The sequence below is a fragment of the Macaca fascicularis genome, chromosome 4, assembly GCF_037993035.2.
Source record: "Macaca fascicularis isolate 582-1 chromosome 4, T2T-MFA8v1.1".
Classification (NCBI taxonomy): Eukaryota; Metazoa; Chordata; class Mammalia; order Primates; family Cercopithecidae; genus Macaca; species Macaca fascicularis.
In genome coordinates this window covers 118,345,848-118,364,861 of record NC_088378.1, presented here as the reverse complement: position 1 = coordinate 118,364,861, position 19,014 = coordinate 118,345,848, and the positions used below count along the sequence as shown (strand labels likewise).

The window sequence follows — 19,014 nt, the reverse complement described above, 5'->3', positions numbered from 1 at the left end:
GTGTGCTGCTCTGACCCTCGTACTGGGTCCGTTTTGAGTGGGGTTCAATGAGAAGACTCTCCAGCAAGTTAAGGCTGTGGCTCAAAAATGCCCAGCCTGGCCACTCCTGTGGTTCCAGCACTTTGGGATACCAAGGTGGGCACATATGCTTGAGTTCAGGAGTTTGAGACCAGCCTGGGTGACACAGCAAAACCACATCTGTACCAAAAAATAAAAAAAACTAGCCGGGTGTGGTGGCATGCGCCTGTAGTTCCAGCTACGTAGGGGGCTGAGATGGGAGGATCTCCTGAGCCTGGGAGGTGGAGATTGCAGTGAGTTGAGATTGCAACCGCTGCACTCCAGCCTGGGTGACAGAGAGAGACCCTGTCTCAAAAATAAAATAAAATGAAAATTAAATTAAATTAAAGTTTAAAAATCCCCAAATGTCCTGCCAGTTGGGCCTTATGACTTAGCAGATCTGGTGTCTGTGGCACACAGAGATGCTGCAGGAAGCCTCTGATTAGACCCAATAGAACAATCATAGCCCAGACCCTCACAGTTTCAGGGTAAGGACATGCTGTCTTCTGACATCTCTGCTCTCTTTGAGAAACAGCTCCTCGATTACTTCTGGGTCCTGGTAAAGACTGAATGAATGTGTTATTATGGGATACTAATTAGCCCTGTGTCCCAAATTACCCATCATGAATTGGACGTTATTTGACATACAGAATCATACAATCAGACATGTGCAGCAGCATTGTAATATTAAGTGGAAGTGAGACACTCAAGACCAGGCCAAGGAGCTCTGGAAGGCACAAATAACTGCATGATAACTCAGACTCCCATTGTACCTGAGCTAATGTGTTGCTACCTCTCATTCAACTTACACTAAAGGCCACTTGGGTATTCTTTTTGTTTTTTCTTTTTAAGGTAAAATGGTTGTTTTATTCATTGAACTTAAACCAGCAAAGCTAGTAAAGTGTCTGCATGATGCAGCAAATACAAGACCTCTTTCTACAAATATTAGCATAATCAGCAAATTAGAGGCTAGAGTAAAACAGAGCCAAAAGGCGCTGAGGAAATCAATAAAGTATGTTACAACTTAACCCTTCACCTCAATAATTGAGTTTTAAAAAAAAATAAGTAAAGCCTCCCTATCCCAGAAAATGGGAATATACCTTCATTACACCAATTTGTACTTTTATTTCCTATTCTCGAGGTTAGAGTCTAAATCCTAAAGATATCCAAACCAGTATTATATCTACTTCTCTATAGTCAGAGACAGCTTCTATCCTGTTGCCCTTAGCAGTCAAGGTCATTAGAATGTCTTTTCTCCAGAAAGATCCAATAGGAAAAAAGAAAGAAACCTCTCTGATTAGGCTCCAACCATACCCTACCCTCGACCAAATCGACTGGATAGGCATAATGGAAACCAGAGCACGTGGTTTCCAAACCAGAAAAATCCTATGGGCAAGGGGAGGAGAGGAGAGGAAGGATTCAGCCTGAATGAAATTGAGTAATATCAATTTCACTTGTCTTCACACATCTTCAGGCTGCATGTTTGCTGAGTAGTTTAGGAATAAATCCATGGTTTGTGGAGCACTATAAAACCTAGCGGTCTGCTGTGTTACATTATGGTTTTCCCCAGTAGTTTCCAAGGCAGGCACCAAGTCACTGGCAGGAGAATTTTGCTGGAACCGCATGCAGTACTGCAGAGATTCCTCTCCACAGTTATGAAAGGGATTTTTCCAGGCCTGATTGTTCCAAGATTGGGTGCACCAGGTCTCAGTGTTCCAGGAGTGGTTGCTTTAGGACTGGATTCCAGGTCTGGTAGCTCCATGTTGAATTGCTCCAGGTTTGGTCGCTCCACATTGGAAGATTCTCAGTTGTGTTCACCAGTCATCAGTAGGAAGAGTAGAGGCAGGTAGGTGCTGAGGCCTTCTGAGTCACACCATTGCTACCCTGTGGCTGGTTGTTTTCCTGACACCTCTTAGATTTCATTTTCTGGTTCTGGAACCAGGTCTTAACCTGTTAGTAGCTAAGGTTCTAGATATTGGAAAGTTCTTGCATCTACTGGAGGTTGAGCTATTTCTGTCTCTGAAATCTATCACTGAGTACACACAGCTGGGTGGAGGAGAACACAGTTCTGGTCTTCCTTTTCTTGACTGGGACCTTGTCTTCCTTTTTTGTGGTGCTCTTCACTGCAGAAGTGGGTTGTTTGCCTTTGGGACTAGTGGAAGAATCAGGGCTGTCCAGTCTCCGTGTGAGGCATCTCAGCAGGAGACATTTGCAAGGATGGGTAGTCTTCTTCAGGCCCACAAGTCACAGGCGTTGGTGAAGAGTCTTTACACTCGGATGCTTTGGAGCAAGGCAGGATTTGGGGACAAGCTGGATCCACACTCAGGTTATTATTGGGAAAGAGAAGGAAAAAATTTAAGAGCTGGACTATAAAAAAAAAGTCTAAGCCTTTAAGACTTTTTTTTTTCTGGAAGATCTGAGAGAAATATGACCTCCAGAAGTGAAAGTTTCAAGAAGTTGGGATGAAGTGAGTTGCCTCCAAAATAATAGGAGGTAATCAGCTCAGTCCGGCTGGGTATTCCTTATGAACAGTTAACAGAGGAAAAAAAGCTGCATGCCTGGTTATATATGGGCCTTTTTGGTGTGCAGGTGCCAGCAGATGCAGATGGCTGTTGTATTTCAGCCTCACTTACAGATGGCCAAGAAAGTGTAGTGAAGGAAAATTTTCCCAAAGGATAAAACTTCAGGTGGCACATTTAGTTATTCACTTTGCATGGAAAAGGAAATGGCCTGATGTATGGATCAGTGCTAATTTTTGGGTAGTGGCTAATGTACTGGCCCACTTTTCAGAGAAAGAATGCGACTGGAAGAGCAGGAGCAAAGAAATCTAGGGGAGAGGTATGCCGATTGAATGGGCACAGAGTGTGTTTTTTGATCCCTGTGAATGCTCACCAAAGTCAAGCACTGCAGAGGAGTTTCCCAGTAATCAGACGGACAAGACAATCCCCGTCATGCATGTCAGTTAGCTTCTCTCTCCAGTTATTCTGGTGCTTGCCCAGTGGGAAAGGGTACCATGCAACCATGGCAACAGGGATGGAGGCCATGAACTTCCCCTCACTCAGGTGATCTGGCCACCACAGCTTGAGTGGTTAACCTACCAATAGCAGAGGCCAAAGGTGATCTTGTAATGTTGTATTGTTCCCTGGAGGGATCACCCAGTCACCTGTGTCAGGTTGATTACATCAGAATCCTCTTGTCATGGAGGGAGCATCAATTTGTCCTTAATGAATTAAATACATATTCAGATTATGGATTTACTTTCCATTCTCATGATGCTTCTTCCAGCATTTGTTGACTTAAAGGTTTATCTTTTATTGTGGTGTCCCACTCAGCATTTGCCCTGACCAGAGGCACATTTCATGGCCAAGATGTGCAACAATGGGCTTACGTTTTCAGAATAAGTTGGTGTAACCACATGTCTCATCCCTCAGAAGTAGCTGGCTTGAAAGAATGATGGAAAGACCTACTAAAATTTGAGGTGCTGTTCTGGAGGATGCAGTACATACATGCCTTAATTCAGGGACCACTCAACAGTGGTGACTGCCTTATAGTCAGGATCCAAGGGTTCGAGAACCAAAAGGTAAGGTAGGAGGGGCCCCTTTCATTATTATTCCTTACAATACACTTCTAGAACTTTTCCCTTTAATCTCCATAACCATGGATTTGGTAGGTTTGGGGATCCAAGTACCCAAGGAAGGAATGCTTTTCCATGCTATACAGTCAGGCAGTCCTGTTAAATGGAAAATTGAGCCCCGCTCTCTGGCCGATTTTGGCTCCTGTGCTACTTACCCTAGAGGGAGCTAAAGGGGTGACTCTTATGGACGGATGATAGAAACCAATTAATAATGAGAAAATGAGTTGCTACCTTACAAGGTAAGGTACTTGAAACCCAGGGGATTCACTGTAGCAATCAGTAAACCCTTCAAAGACTGAGGTATGACAGGAAGGGGGTTTGAGTCACCCTATCAGGTAAAGAACCCCATCCAGCTGAGGTTTTAGCAGAGGATAAGGGGAACGTGGAATGGGTAGTGGAAGAAAAAAGTCATGATTCTCAAATTAGAGTTTATAACTGGTTAGAGAATTAAGGAAAGTAGCAGCTGTTTTTTGTTAATTGTCTCCCCTACCCCCTTCTCTGTTAATTTTTTTGCAATGTTTTAATAAAATATAATTCATGTAACATAAAGTTCACCATTTGAAAGTACATAATTTAGTGTTTTTTTCTGTATTCATAGCACCACCATCTAATTCCTGCACATTTCCATCATCTCAACAAGAAACCTTTGTCAGCAGTTATTCTCTATCTTCTCTTCCCCTATCCATTGGCTAATGGATTAGATTAATCACTAATCTACTTTTTGTCTCTATGGATTTGCCTATTCTGGACATTTCATATAAATGGAATCACACAATATGTGGCCTTTTGTGTCTGCTGTAGTTTAGAACAATGTTTTCAAGGTTTATCTATATTGTAGCATGTATTAGTACTTCAGGCCTTCTTATGGCTAATATTCCCTTGTATGAATATATCATATCTTGTTTATCAATTTACCAACTGATAAACATTAGGGTTGTTTCTACTTTTTCCTATTATAAATAATGCTGCTATAAACATTCATGTACAAGTTAAACTTGGCATACAAAAACTTATACAAAACTTCGTACAAAAACCTGTACAAAACCATGTACAAAAACTTGTACAAAAACCTGTACAAAACCATGTACAAAAACTTGTAGAAAAACTTGTTGTACATGTACAAGTTTTTGTTGACATATGTTTTCTTTTCTTTTGATTATATACCTAGAAGTAACATTTCTGGGTCATGTATTAAGTAGTAATATGTTTAATGGTTTGAGGAACTCCCGAACAGTTTTCCACAGTTTTACACCACTTTACATACCAACCAACAATATATGAGGTTTCCATTTTCTCCACATACTTGTCATCAAAAATTATTATTATTTTTATTATAGCCATCCCAGTGGGTATGAAGTGACTTCTCACTGTGGTTTTGGTTTGCATTTTCCTAATGATGAGTGATGTGGAACATCTTTTCATGAGTCTTTTGGCTATTTGCATATCTTCTTTGGAGAACTCCCATCAAATCCTTTGCCCACTTTTTAATTGTTGTTTTTGTTTGTTTGTTTGTTTTTGTTTTTTGTTTTTTGAGTCAGTCTGGCTCTGTCACCCAGGCTAGAGTGCAGTGGCGCGATTTTGGTTCACTGCAACCTCCGCCTCTCGAGTTCAAGTGATTCTTCTGTCTCAGCCTCCCGAATAGCTGGGATTACGGGTGCCCACCACTACACCCTACTATTTTTAGTAGAGATGAGGTTTCACCATGTTGGCCAGGCTGGTCTCAAACTCCTGACCTCAGGTGATCCGTGCGCCTTGGCCTCCCAAAGTGCTAGGATTACAGGTGTGAGCCACCACGCCTGGTGGGTTGTCTTTTAAATATTGCATTGTAAGAGGTTTTTTTGTTATGAATTTTGGGTACACTAGACCCTTAGCAGAGGCATGATTTGCAAATATTTGTCTTCTATTCTGTTTTTTCACTTTCTTAATGGTGTCCTTTGATACTCAGAAGTTTTAAATTTTGATTAAGTCCAGCCAATTTGTCTGTTTCTTCTTTGGTTGCTTGTACTTTTAGTGTCACATCTAATAAACCATTGCTTAATCCAAAGTCATAAAGATTTGCACTTAAGTTTTTTTAAGAGTTTTACAGTTTTTGCTCTTGATTTAGGTCTTTCATCTATTTTGAGTTAATTCTTGCATATGCTGTGCGATAGGGGTACAAATTCATTCTTTTAGCATGGATATCCAGTTGTCCCAGCACTATATGTTGAAAAGATAATTCTTCTTTCCCCATTCAGTGGTCTTGGGACCGTTGCTGAGAATCAGTTAAATATAAATGTATGAGTTTATTTCTGGAGTCTCGATTCAATTCCATTGATATCTATCCTTATGCCATTACCACAATGTCTTGATTACTGTTGCTTTGCAGTAAGTTTTAAATTTGGGAAATGTGAGTCCTCCAACTTTGTTTTACTTTTTAGGAATTATTATTATTATTTGGCTATTTCTGGTTCTTTTTATTTCTACATGAATTTTAGGATCAGCTTGTCCAGTTTTGCAAAAAAGGCAGTTGGAATTTTGATAGAAATTGCATGAATTTGTAAATGTTCCTGCTATTTTAAACAAAGAGCAATGTAGTGGCTAAAGTTTAATGGTTTTGGAATATGACTGAATGACATTACCCTACAGTGGCATGTAGCTGATGGGATTTTGTATGTTCCCTGTGTTGGGGATACAAATTTCTCATCTAAATAAAGGATAAAAGCAGATGCTAAGAAGTAACCAGGTATATTTTCTACTTTTCACTCTATATGCATGCTGCACCTTTCTCCATCCTGCTCTGGGCCCCAGGAGGCTGACCTTTGCGGACTGCATCAGCCAAGCCCCCTTGCCCTCCAGCTTTTGGTTGGATTCAACCTATAGCAACCTATAGGAGGCACCAGGAAGAGATTGGAAAGTAGGAAGAAAGAGAGGTTAGGATATTCCACAAGTTCCCTCTCTGCTGAGGTGAAGGTTGGCAGTGGCTGTGTTTTTCTCTCAGTAGCACCATCCCTATTGGGTCACCCTGTCCTGCAGCAAAAGACCTCTCTGGGTTCTGGTAAACAGTCCAGATTTAAACACTTAAAATTTCAGGTGTAAGGATGCTATGGCTTCCTATGGCTAGCCCTGGGGTGCATCATCATCCTTTATTGGTTTCTCCTAACCTTGCCAAAATCTTCATAAATAGTCTGTGATTAAACTCCCTTTAATCAGCTGTTTCTAGTGTGCCATCTGCTTCCTATCATCCGGGATAGTACAAAATGGAAAGATCTGTAAGATATATTAAGTCAAAGAGGCAATATGCAGGGCAGCGTAATATGAAGTCTGTAATACTCTATTATTTGTAAGAGAAGGAGTAAGGAGAATATATCTTATTTTCTTAAATACTGTATTAGTTTGGAATTAGGTTTAGCATTAAATGATAATATCCAAAAAGAACAGTGGCTTTTAAAAGATTGAAGTAGCTTGCTTGCTTTCTTTCGTTCTTTCTTTCTTTCTTTCTTTCTTTCTTTCTTTCTTTCTTTCTTTCTTTCTTTCTTTCTTTCTTTCTTTCTTTCATCTTTCTCTCTCTTTTCTTTCTTTCTCTTTCTCTCTCTCTCTCTTTCTTTCTTTTCTTTCTCTTTCTTTCTTTCTCTTTCCCTCCCTCCCTCCCTCCCTTCCTTCCTTCCTTCCTTCCTTCCTTCCTTCCTTCCTTCCTTCCTTCCTTCCTTCCTTCCTTCCTTTCTTTTTCAGGATCTTGCTCTGTTGCTCAGGCTGGAGTGCAGTGGTATCATCTAGCTCACTGCAACCTCTGCCTCCTGGGCTCAAGTGATCCTCTCACCTCATCCTCCTGAGTAGCTGGGAGTACAGGCAAGTGCCACCATACCTGGCTAATTTTTGTATTTTTTTTGTAGAGACGGGGTCTCACCATATTGCCCAGGCTGCTTTTGAACTCCTGAGCTCAAGTGATCTGCCCACTTTGGCCTCCTAAAGTGCTGGGATTACAGGCTATTTCTCTCTGTAAATGTCCAGGGCTGGCAGTCCAAGGCTGAGGGCAAGTGCTGTGCTCCATAACACACTCAGGGATTCAGTTTCTTTCTAGTTCACCAGCCCTCCATCCTTAGGGCATGTTCTTGTCCTCCAATCTAATGTTACATCCACTTCCCAGGCAGCAGGATGGAATGGAGAAGAAGGGGCAAAGGGCATATCCCAAGGAAGGTTCCTGGAAGTTGCCTCATAGCCTGTTTGTCTATATCCCATCTGGTCACATCTAGCTATAAGGGAGCCTGGGGAACATAGTTTTAATTCCTGGCAGCCAGGTCTCCAACTAAAAATTCTAATACTATTTAAGAAGAGAAGAATGAAAATTGGAAGTAATTAACAGTCTTTGTCACATATGTGCATTTAAAAGTAACTTGAGAAGAATATCAGGAAACTGTTAGCAGTGGTTATCTGGGGAGGGGAGAGGAGGTGGCAGGTGAGAACAAGACAGATGAGGAATAACAGTTGCAGAGAGAGTCTTCACTATATCTCTTGCTACATATTTTAACTATGAGCCATGTATAGGTATTACCTATTTCTAAGATTTATTTAAAATTCCTTCCTAAAGATATGTAAATAAGAGAAAATAAAGAAAAAATTATTCCAAACAGTCTAAACTTTGGTAAGAACAAAAGGGCCATGGAGTTCAGTGAGCTAATGGCCCCCAACTGTAGGGCCATTAATGACCTAATCAGAGGAAGAAGGTATAACCAGGGTGTATTAGTTTTCTATTGCTGTGTAACAAATACCACAAACTTAGAAGCTCAAAATAACACAAATTTATTATCTCACAGTTCTTGTGTTGGGAGTTTGGTTTTAACTGGGCCCTCTACTCAGGGTCTCATAAGGCTTAAATTAAGATGTTGTATAGCTGTGCCATCATCCTCAGGAGGTTCAGCTAGGGAAAGAGCCACTTCCAAGCTCCCTCAGATTGTTGGCAGAATACATTTCCTTGTTGTCAGCTGTAGTCTGGGAACACTCCCCACTGCTAAAGACTGCTCTCAGGTCCTCGCCACATGGTTCCTCCGTTTCAGCAACACGCCTTTGTCAAATTTTGCCCATACTTTAAATCTCTGTTTTTCCTTCTGTGACCAGCCAAAGAAAACTCACTGCTCTTAGGTGGCTAATATGATTAAGATAGGTACACATAAATAGTCTCCCTTTCTTAAAATTAACTGTGCCCATAAAGATCAATGAATAGAATAGACAGTTCAGAAACAAACCCTCGCATATGCAGCCAAATGATCTTCAACAGGGGTGCCAAGACCACTCGTGGGAAAAAGACAGTCTCTTCAACAAATGGTACTGGGAAAACTGGATATCCACATGCAAAAGAATAAAGTTGGATGCTTATCTTGCAGCATATACAAAAAATTACCTCAAAACAGATTAAAAATCTAAATGTAAGGCCCAAAACTATAGAACCCCTGGAAGAAAGCATAGAGGAAAAATTTCATGACATTGGATTTGGCAGTGATTTCTTGGGCATGACATCAAAAGCACTGACAACAAAAGCATACACAGACAAATAGGAATACATCAAGCTTAAAAACTTCTTTGTATCAACAGACACAACAGAATGAAAAGACAATGCATGGAATGGGAGAGAATATTAGCTAATCATATATCTGTAAAGGGTTAATATCCAGAATATATAAAGAACTTCTAACACCCAACAACATAAAAAACGAACCAAATAAAAAATGGGCAAAGAACTTGAATAGATATTTCTCCAAAGATGATATACAACTGGTCAACAAACATATGAAAAGATGCTCAACACTGCTAATTAGTAGAGAAATGCAAACTCAAAACCACAATGAGACATCACCTCACACTCATTAGGATGGCTACTATTTTAAAAGAAGCACGCAAGTAACAAATGTTAGCAAGGATGTGGACAAATTGGAACCCTTGTGCACTGTTAGTGGAACTGTAAAATGGTGCAACTGCTCTAGAAGATAGTGTGACAGTTCCTCAAAAAATTACAGATAGGGCTGGGTGTGGTCGCTCACGCCTGTAATTCCAGCACTTTGGGAAGCCGAGGCGGGCGGATCACCTGAGATCGGGAGTTTCAGATCAGCCCGACCAACATGGAGAAACCCCGTCTCTACTAAAAATACAGAATAAGTCAGGCGTGGTGGTGCGTACCTGTAATCCCAGCTACTCGGGAGGCTGAGGCAGAAGAATCGCTTAAACCTGGGAGGCAGAGGTTGCAGTGAGCTGAGATTGTGCCACTGCACTCCAGCCTGGGCAACAAGAGCGAGACTCTATCTCAAAAAAAAAAAAAAAAAAAATTACAGCTAGAACTACCATATGATCCACCAATCCTACTTCTGGGTATAGATCCAAAAGATTGAAAGCACAGTCTCAAAGAGATATTTGCACACCCATCCCTGTTCACAGCAGCATTGTTCACAATATCCAAGAGGTGGAAGCAACCCAAATATCTATTGATGGAAAAATGGATAAATATAATTTTGTGAATACATATAATAAGTCTTAAAAGGGAAGGAAATTTTATCACATGCTACAACATCATGAACCTTAAGAACATTATTCTAAGAGAAATAAGCCAGTCACAAAAAGATAAACACTTATATGAGGTATTGAAAGTATTCAAATTCATAAAAACAGAAAGTAGAATGGTGGTTGCCAGGGGCTGGGGGAGAGAGGCATGAAAAGTTGTTGTTTAAATGGGAATAAAGTTTCAGTGTTGCAAGGTGAAAAAGTTCTGGAGATCTGTGGCACAACAATGTGTATATTCTTAACACTACTGAACTGCACACTCTAAACTGGTTAAGATGGGGAATATTTTTTTTTTAACCAAATTAAAACAGAAAGTCAACTGCCATATCACAGAAGCTAATCCGAGGAGTACCATCTCATTATGTTCTTGGGTTCTACCCACCCACACTCCAAGGGGAGGGGATTATAAAGGGTGAGTGTCATTTCAGTGTCATCTTAGAATTCCGCCTACCACAGAGGGGTACTAAAAACCACTTTTTGGGGGGACATTTCTTACCCAGATTTTCACTTCCTAGCTCTAAGTTCTAGAGGTTCTGGATTCTATTTTAAGAGAGACAGGATTTCCTTTTATTAAATTATATTCAGTGCTGCCTGTGTGAATACCATTCCTGTTAGTGGGATTTTATTTTCTGGAGTGGAATGACCTCTCATTCATGTTGTGTTCTTCATGTTAGATTGACCGGCTTGTGGAAGCTCTGGTTTCATCTGGTTGAGATGATCACCAAAGCCTATGCGGGAAAACCTTATTTTTAGTAAAGAAATATTTTTTTTTTTTCTTTTTTTTTTGAGATGGAGTCTCGGTCTGTCGCCCAGGCTGGAGTGCGTGCAGTGTCACAATCTTGGCTCACTGCAACCTCTGCCTCCCGGGTTCAAATGATTCTCTTGCCTCAGCCTCCCGAGTAACTGGGACTACAGGTGCCCACCACCATGCCGACTAATTTTTTGTATTTTTAGTAGACACAGGGTTTCACCATGTTGGCCAGGATGGTCTTGATCTCTTGACCTCGTGATCCACCAGCCTCGGCCTCCCAAAGTGCTGGGATTACAGGCGTGAGCCACCACGCCTGGCCGAAATATTTCTTAAGAGTTAATCATCTGAACACACATAGGAAATTGGGAGGGGTAAGGACTTGAAATCATTGTTGCTAGCATTTTTAACTTTGTCCCAGATCTTAATGATTAAACAATGCCCATGGGAAATTTGAATGTAAATAACATGGGGCCAGGCCCAGTATGGCGGCTCACACCTGTAATCCCAGCACTTTGAGAGGATGAGGCGGGCGGATCACCTGAGGTCAGGAGTTCGACTTCTTTAAACCATTTGTTGAAGAGACTGTCCTTTCTCCCACTGAGTGGTCTTGGCACCCCTGTTGGAGATCATTTGGCTGCATATGTAAGGGTTTGTTTCTGAGCTGTCTACTATTCCATTGATCTTTATGGGCACAGTTAACTTTAAGAAAGGAAGACTATTTATGTGTACCTGTCTTAATCATATTAGTCACTTAAGAGCAGTGAGAAATATTTCAAGAGACAAGAAATATTTTTCTCTTCTCCATTTATTTACTCATTCAATCATTTGCTTATATTAGTATGGTCTCATGGATACTTATTTTTAACTTTGGGTTATAATCTAACATTATATGATTTATTTTGTTGTTAAATTGTTCTAGCTTTGGCCATTGGGAGCTCCTTCAGGTTGATTCCTTGTCCTTTTAAGGCAATATTCTTTTTTTTTTTTTTTTTTTTTTTAGTTAGAGTCTCAGTCTGTTGCCCAGGCTGGAGTGCAGTGGCACGATCTCGGCTCACTGCAACCTCTGCCTCCTGGGTTCAAGCGATTCTCCTGCCTTAGCCTCCTGAGTAGGTGGGACTACAGGCACATGCCACCACACCTGGCTAATTTTTTGTATTTTTAGTAGAGATGAGACTTCACTGTGTTAGCCAGGATGGTCTCGATCTCCTGACCTCATGATCAACCCACCTTGACCTCCCAAAGTGCTGGTATTACAGGCGTGAGCCACTTAGCCCAGCCAAAGCAATATTCTTAAACAGTTACAAGCTTGAGAGGATTGTGAATACAGTTTTTATGGAGCAAAGATATACAAATGAAGCCATTAACGGATGGTTTGCAGAAAGAATTTAATCACAGTATGTAAAGCCTAATTTACTTGCAAGAGAAGTGATAATAAACCTAGCAATTAAAACTTAATTTATAGCATCTAATATTCTAAAATCAAAGGAACAACCTTGTATATATCACATACATATGTGTGTATATACATATATATATTTGTATATATAACTTCTGTCTAGAGAGAGAAAATCCCTCTATACCTTCTTCATCTTAGGTAGAACATGAACTTTAGTTTAAGGAGCATGCAAGCTGCCCGTGGTTTCTCCCATCTCAACTTTTCATTTCCAGCGTCCCCATTTTTAGAAGTCAAATGACTGACATTTTTCTTATGGGAAGGAAGATTAGTGTAGCCCCTTTAATAATTTGAACCATTAACCTGTTAGGTGACTTCAAATTTCATTCAGCTTAATATTCCCAAAATATCTCAAGAAATCTGAAGGGCCATTTTTCTCAGCTAGCGAAAGTCCAAAGAGACTGTATCTTGGCTGTTTGCCTGGCCAGCCAGAGAATGCCAGAGGAGAGTACCTGAGCTAATGCCTCCTCTCCAAGCAAGATGCTTTCAATTTTTCAGGAACACTCAGTGATTTGTTGCTGAGAGCATAACCCAGTTTCAAAGCTATTCTTGCCCAGGCACCACTTGAGTGTTTTCAAGCAGTCCATTGCTTGGTACCCTGGGTTGTCAACTACTGCCTGTCTCATTTCCGACCTGTCTGTTCACACTGAGAAATGGAATACATGAATGAAGTGCCTTAATGGATCACAATCATGGGGCTATTGATATGAGCTTTACCTGGCAGAATGGTCTGCCTATATATAATGAAGAGCCAGACTGTGTGGTCTGTGGACGTGGACATCACAGGATAAATTGTCTTCCACTCCAAACTCACTTCTTCTTTGGCTTAACCTGAGGACTCCCAGAGCAACCTCCAAACTCCAGGGACATTGTCTAAATTGACCAACACCTTAAATGGCTTCTTCCCTGCTTGTGCCAAGTCTACATGTATATGACAAGAAAGCAATGATTCATTCAGATCAGCCTCAGAGATGTTTCTAAAATCGTTTCTTCTCAAACACTTTGAATGTACTATCTGATTTCTGTCCTATCGATTTTGTATTTAGATTTTTCCCCCCGCTTTCTGGCTGTCAGTTGATAGCCCAGCAGGTTTTGGGATTCGACTTCTCCCTAAAAGCTCAGACTGGCACCTGAAGCGTTCAGGTGTGGGCTGGTCTGGGAGGGAGGCCTGAGAATTCTGATTTTTGTTTCTGATAAATTGCTTTCTGGAGGCACTTGCATTCTTTCTGTTCCTAGTCCTGTCTGGGGTGGAAGACAATTCTCCATGGCATTCCTACATGTTTTGGACTATCTGTTCAAAGATGTTCGCAAAGCAAAAGGCCTTGGAAGCTGGAGATAACAAAGTGTAGAAATGTCTCCCTCCTCAGAGACATTCCAGGATAGTAAATCCTCCTCCTCTCCTGGGAGAGAATTGCTTAGATTCCGCAGTAAATATGTCTTCCCTCTCTCTCCGGAGGGGAGGAGGGGCAGGTCACCGGCGGCCCTACATAAATCAGTTGTTCCTCATTTGGGGAGTTCTCTCCTGTGCTATACTCCAGTACCTGCCCCAGGTAATATCTGGTCTTCACTGTGACACCCTGTGGGGATTAGGGCTTTGGGAACGGATACACGATATACCTGTGGCTGCTGGTTTTGTTATGATGAGTAAATAGTCTTTGTCTCTGATCCAAAGCTATTCCGTTCTGTCAGTATATGTATATAAAGCTGCATGTGGCAGGCTCACCTGTAAACTTGCAAATAGGGTAACATCCCCAACCCTTCAGTTTCTGACTTAATAGCTTTTTTCAGTATTCTGATGAGACTTCAAATTCTGGAATAAGTGAATGCAGCAACGAATGAAATCCCAAATTCTGGAAAAAAATAAAACTCAGGTCTCATTCCAGATTCTTAAAATATGAGTGCTGGCATGTGGGAAGACTTACTCTCTAGATTAAAAGGCCATTTATGTTTCTCATCGTCTGTAATAAGAAAGAGCCTTTATGGGGACTAACATCCCAGAAATAAATATGGTGGATGAGAACAACAAAAAGAGATTTCCATTCAAAGCATGGAGGAAAGCAGGTTTTTTTTTTTTTTTTTTTTTTTTTTTTGTCACAGAAATGAGTTAAACACAACATTAAAATTTGAGGAATATTGCTTAGAGGGTTTTGTGAAGCTGAGTTCAGTAAGCCAATTAGCAAAAACAAAACAAGGACATATTTTCTAATGTGCAAATATGTGGACATATTTTCTAATGTGCTATCTGATTTCAAAATATTTCAAAATATTCACATACTTTCTAATGACACACATTTTCTAAAATATGTTCAATTAATTAAGATACAGTATACAAGCTATAGAGATATTTTGTTTTCCTTGAAATAAAAGAATACCAAAGTCTCTGGAGAGAGTGAGAGTCTTTTTCTTCATAGAAAGGTTTTGAACACCACCAAATGAGGGCTGGGCTCCTTGCAGCTTCTTAAGCATTCACACGTTTTTTGTAACCTACCTTCTTTGCAAAATAAACTAGAGCTTCCATTTTCCCCTGAAGCCTTGAACTTTTTGGGCCCCAAATAAACAGCACAATATTAAGTGATAATTGATCACACGTATTTTTTAAAGCAAGCTATCCACTTGGATTTATTACTAGATTTAGGGAGAGAACAAAGGCATATTTAGTAGGTTATAGGATCAGTAGCTCAGAGCTTCAAAAAGGATGTTTTAAATCAACACAACTGATACGGTTTAGATGTTTGTCTCCTCCAAATCTCATGTTGAAGTGTTATCCCCAGTGTTGGAGGTGGGGCATGGTACAGGGTGTTTGGATCATGGGGGCGGATCCTTCATGAATGGCTTAGCACCATCCCCTTGGTGATGAGTGAATCCTTGCTCTGAGTTCATGAGACATCTGATATTTAAAAAGAACTCGGCACCTCCCTCCTCACTCTCTCTTGCTCCATCTCTCTCCATGTGATGTCTCTCTCCATGTGATGTGCTGGCTTCCCCTTCACCTTCCATCATGATTGGAAGCTTCCTGAGGCCCTCACCAGAAGCAGATGCCGGTATCATGCTTTCTGTACAGCCTGCAGAACCATGAGCCAAAAATAAAATCTCTTTCCTGTACAAATTACCTAGCCTCAGGTATTTCTTTATAGCAATACAAGAATGGACTAACACAACAACCCACCACCGTGTTAGGATATTTTTGGTGTAGTCACTAGAAGTATGCATCTTGCATGCAACACAAATAAACGTGGAAGTGACCTTAAAGATTACATAGAGGAACCAGAATATCAGTGGCTTTGCAGGAGTCCACAGCTAGTTTAATAGCATGGCCAAGAATGGAAGAGTATGTGCCTTCTACACTATGCAATGTTGCTGCATTTTTACCCACTCACATAAACGAGTAGATGAAATAGTCAGGTGGATACCAGCACTTACCTCTGGAGAGTTTACAAAGTAGTTTCAGAATTAATTTTTTCTTTGGTCCTCATGATCCTCATGATGGCACGCCCAAGCTGTTTTCTGTACCTGACATCTCATGATGCTATGGCTAGAAGCATGGACTTTGGTGTCAATCAGACCTGGATTTGAATCCTGGTTCTGCCACATATTAGCTTGTGACCTTGGGTGAGATATTTTACCTCTCTGAGTCCTCAGTGTTCTTGTCTGTAAAAGGCACATAATAAGAATCTTGTTTATAATGAGTAAATAAGATGATATACACAAAGGCCTTAACATAGTGCATGGCATGCAATAGGCATGAAATGAGTGATTACTTTTCTTACAATGATCAGACAGTTAACAATAGACCAGGAACATTCTTCATATTCAACCTGCTTTTGGTATACACCAAAATATGTGTTCTCTTCTCTTGATCAGTCTGTTGTTTCACTGTGTTCCACTTTGTGCTTCTCCCTATCTCCAGAAACCTATTTTATGCTCAATCTTGTCTCTTCGACTTTACGCTAATTTTTCTCTCGCTCTGAACAGCAAGAATAAAGTTAGCTCTTCCTTTGTCCCATCTCAAGTCTTCCTCCTCCATGAATTTTCTTCATATTCTATAGTTCCCAAGGATTATTCCCTTCCTGAACTACTGACTTAACTCTTGCATCTATCAGCCAATTCACTGATTGCTCTAAACCCTCACGTATGCTTGTTCAGTCTCCCCAAATAGTACAAAACTCTCTGTAAGAGTCTATTCCTTTGTTGGACTGTCTTAGCTTCTGTCATAGCAGAGTGCTGAAGCTATAAAAGAGGATCAGTAAATAATTTATACATGGCTTGATGGATCAGGCTCACCAGTGATATAAGCCAAGTTCAAGAGCAATTCAGGATTATAGGGATCCATAATCTCCAAACTAAAATTCAGGATATGTGATTTGGACAAGTACAAGCTGACTCAGGGAAACATGGAGCAGAAGATTTGAAATTGGAACTATCTCAGAAAACGTAGGCGATCTCTTCATGGTTCAGCTAGAGAACAGACATCAACATGGGAAGTTATTTTTCTCAGTGATTTTTCTTAGTATGCATAACATTTTAAAAACTCTAGTTCATAAATCCTTTGTGACCAATGAAAACCTGATAACCCCCTCTTGATGCTTTAAAAAATTGTTTTGTGAAGAATTGGGGCAATAACACTGGTCAGGGATAAATATATTAGTTGACTACTGCTGTGTAAAAAATCACCTCGAAATTAAGCAGCTTAAAACAACAACATTTATTATCTTACAGTTTCTGTGGGTCAGAAATCTGGAGCAGCTTATCTTGGTGCTTTGGTTTAGGCTATCTTATGAGGTTGCCCTCAAGGTGTCAACAGAGCTGCAGCCATCTCCAAGGTCAACTGGAAATGAGTCCATTTCCAATTCACACTCATGGCTGTTGGCAGGAGGCTTCCCACAGATCCTTGCCTTGTGGGCCTCTCCATAGGGCAGCTCATAGCATGGATGCCTGCCTCATCAGAGCAAGAAGTGAGCAGAGCAGAGACAGGGGCTGGTGAGGGAGCATCAGCAAGACAGAAGTCACAATGGTTTATGACTTAATCTCAGAAGTGACATCTCATCGCTTTTTTTGTATTCTATTTATTAGAAGTACCTCACTAGGTCAGGCACGGTGACTCATGCTTGTAATCCCAGCACTTTGGGAGACCAGACAGGAAGATCACCTGAGGTCAGGAGTTTGAGACCAGTCTGGCCAACATGGTGAAACCCTGCCTCTACTAAAAATACAAAAAAATTATCCCAGCAGGTGGCACACACCTGTAATCTCAGCTGCTCAAAAGGCCAAGGCATGAGAATTGCTTGAACCTGGAAGGCAGAGGTTGCAGTGAGCCAAGATGGTGCTGCTGCCCTCTAGCCTGGGCGACAGAGTGAGATTATGTCACAAACAAACAAAACAGAAACAGCAAAAGAAGTACTTCATCAGATTCAGCCCACTCTCAAGGGGAGAGGATTATACAAGGCCATGAATACCATGAAGTATAGATCATTGGTATCCATGTGAGAAGTTGCCTAACACAACAGGAGACAAAGGTAAAGAATAAGTGTTGCAAACCTCGAAATTTTGACACACGTCCCCGTTAATTTAGAAAGTTTATATTGCCAAGGTCAAGGATGTGCACCCATGACAGAGCCTCAGGAGGTCCTGACGACATGTGTCCAAGGTGATCAGAGCACAGTTTGGTTTTATACATATTAAGGAGACATGAGACATCAATCAACATATGTAAGATGAACATTGGTTCAGTCCAAAAAGGCAAGACAACTAGAAGTGGGAGAGGGCTTCCAGGTCATAGATAGGTAAGAGACAAATGGCTTCATTCTTGAGTCTTTGATTAGCCTCTCCAAAGGAGGCAATCAGATATACATTTATCTCAGTGAGCAGAGGGGTGGCTTTGAGTAGAATTGGAGGCAGGATTCCCTTAAGCAGTTCCCAGCTTGACTTTTCCCTTTAGCTTAGTGATTTGGGGGCCCCAAGATATTTTCCTTTCACATTTCCCCCGTTTCTTTTAAAAAATCTTTTGGAGAAAGCATTTTAGAAGAAAATGAGTCTGTGGTTTCAGGTTTCATCTGATCTCTCATGGCTAGGATAGTTTGTTCCTTGACGGGCAGGTCCTGAGTTATTAGGAAAGCTCATTTTTAGCAGGTTGTGAGGTCTCATGCCCTGTGAAGAGAAAATAGGGGGAAGAAGGGAGGAAAACAACAAACAAAAGAACAATCCTGAAAATTGAAATAGGCCACATTACTCTGAAGTCCATACATCAGCAGGCAGATATGAAAGAGGCTTACGCATGTAAATAGGTTGTTGTTATTTTCTTCTGAAGTTAAGTTGTCTAGCTTCAGTTCACAGGGCTTTCATTGACTCCAAATTAGGAAAAATGGGGGAAAAAAGAAGGAAAAACATTGAAAACATAATTTTGAAGACTTGTAGCCAAGAAAAATTAGAATTCAGTTCAAACTGTAGAAAATAATAAAAATTGGAAAAACATTAGGCAAGATTAGATTCTAACAACAGGTGTACCATAGTTTTTGAAACATAATTTTTCTCTCTCCAGTTTCCCATTTTTACTAAAGACAAATCATGGTGGGACTGACTTGCTTTACTATACCTGGC

The 19,014-nt window shown here is 40.7% G+C and overlaps 1 pseudogene; it reads right to left on the bottom strand.

Annotated features, from left to right (window-relative positions):
* Window positions 1-1,517: 1,517 nt before the first annotated feature.
* Window positions 1,518-19,014, bottom strand: part of LOC102128574 (putative homeobox protein NANOG2) — a 32,647-nt pseudogene continuing 15,150 nt past the window's right edge.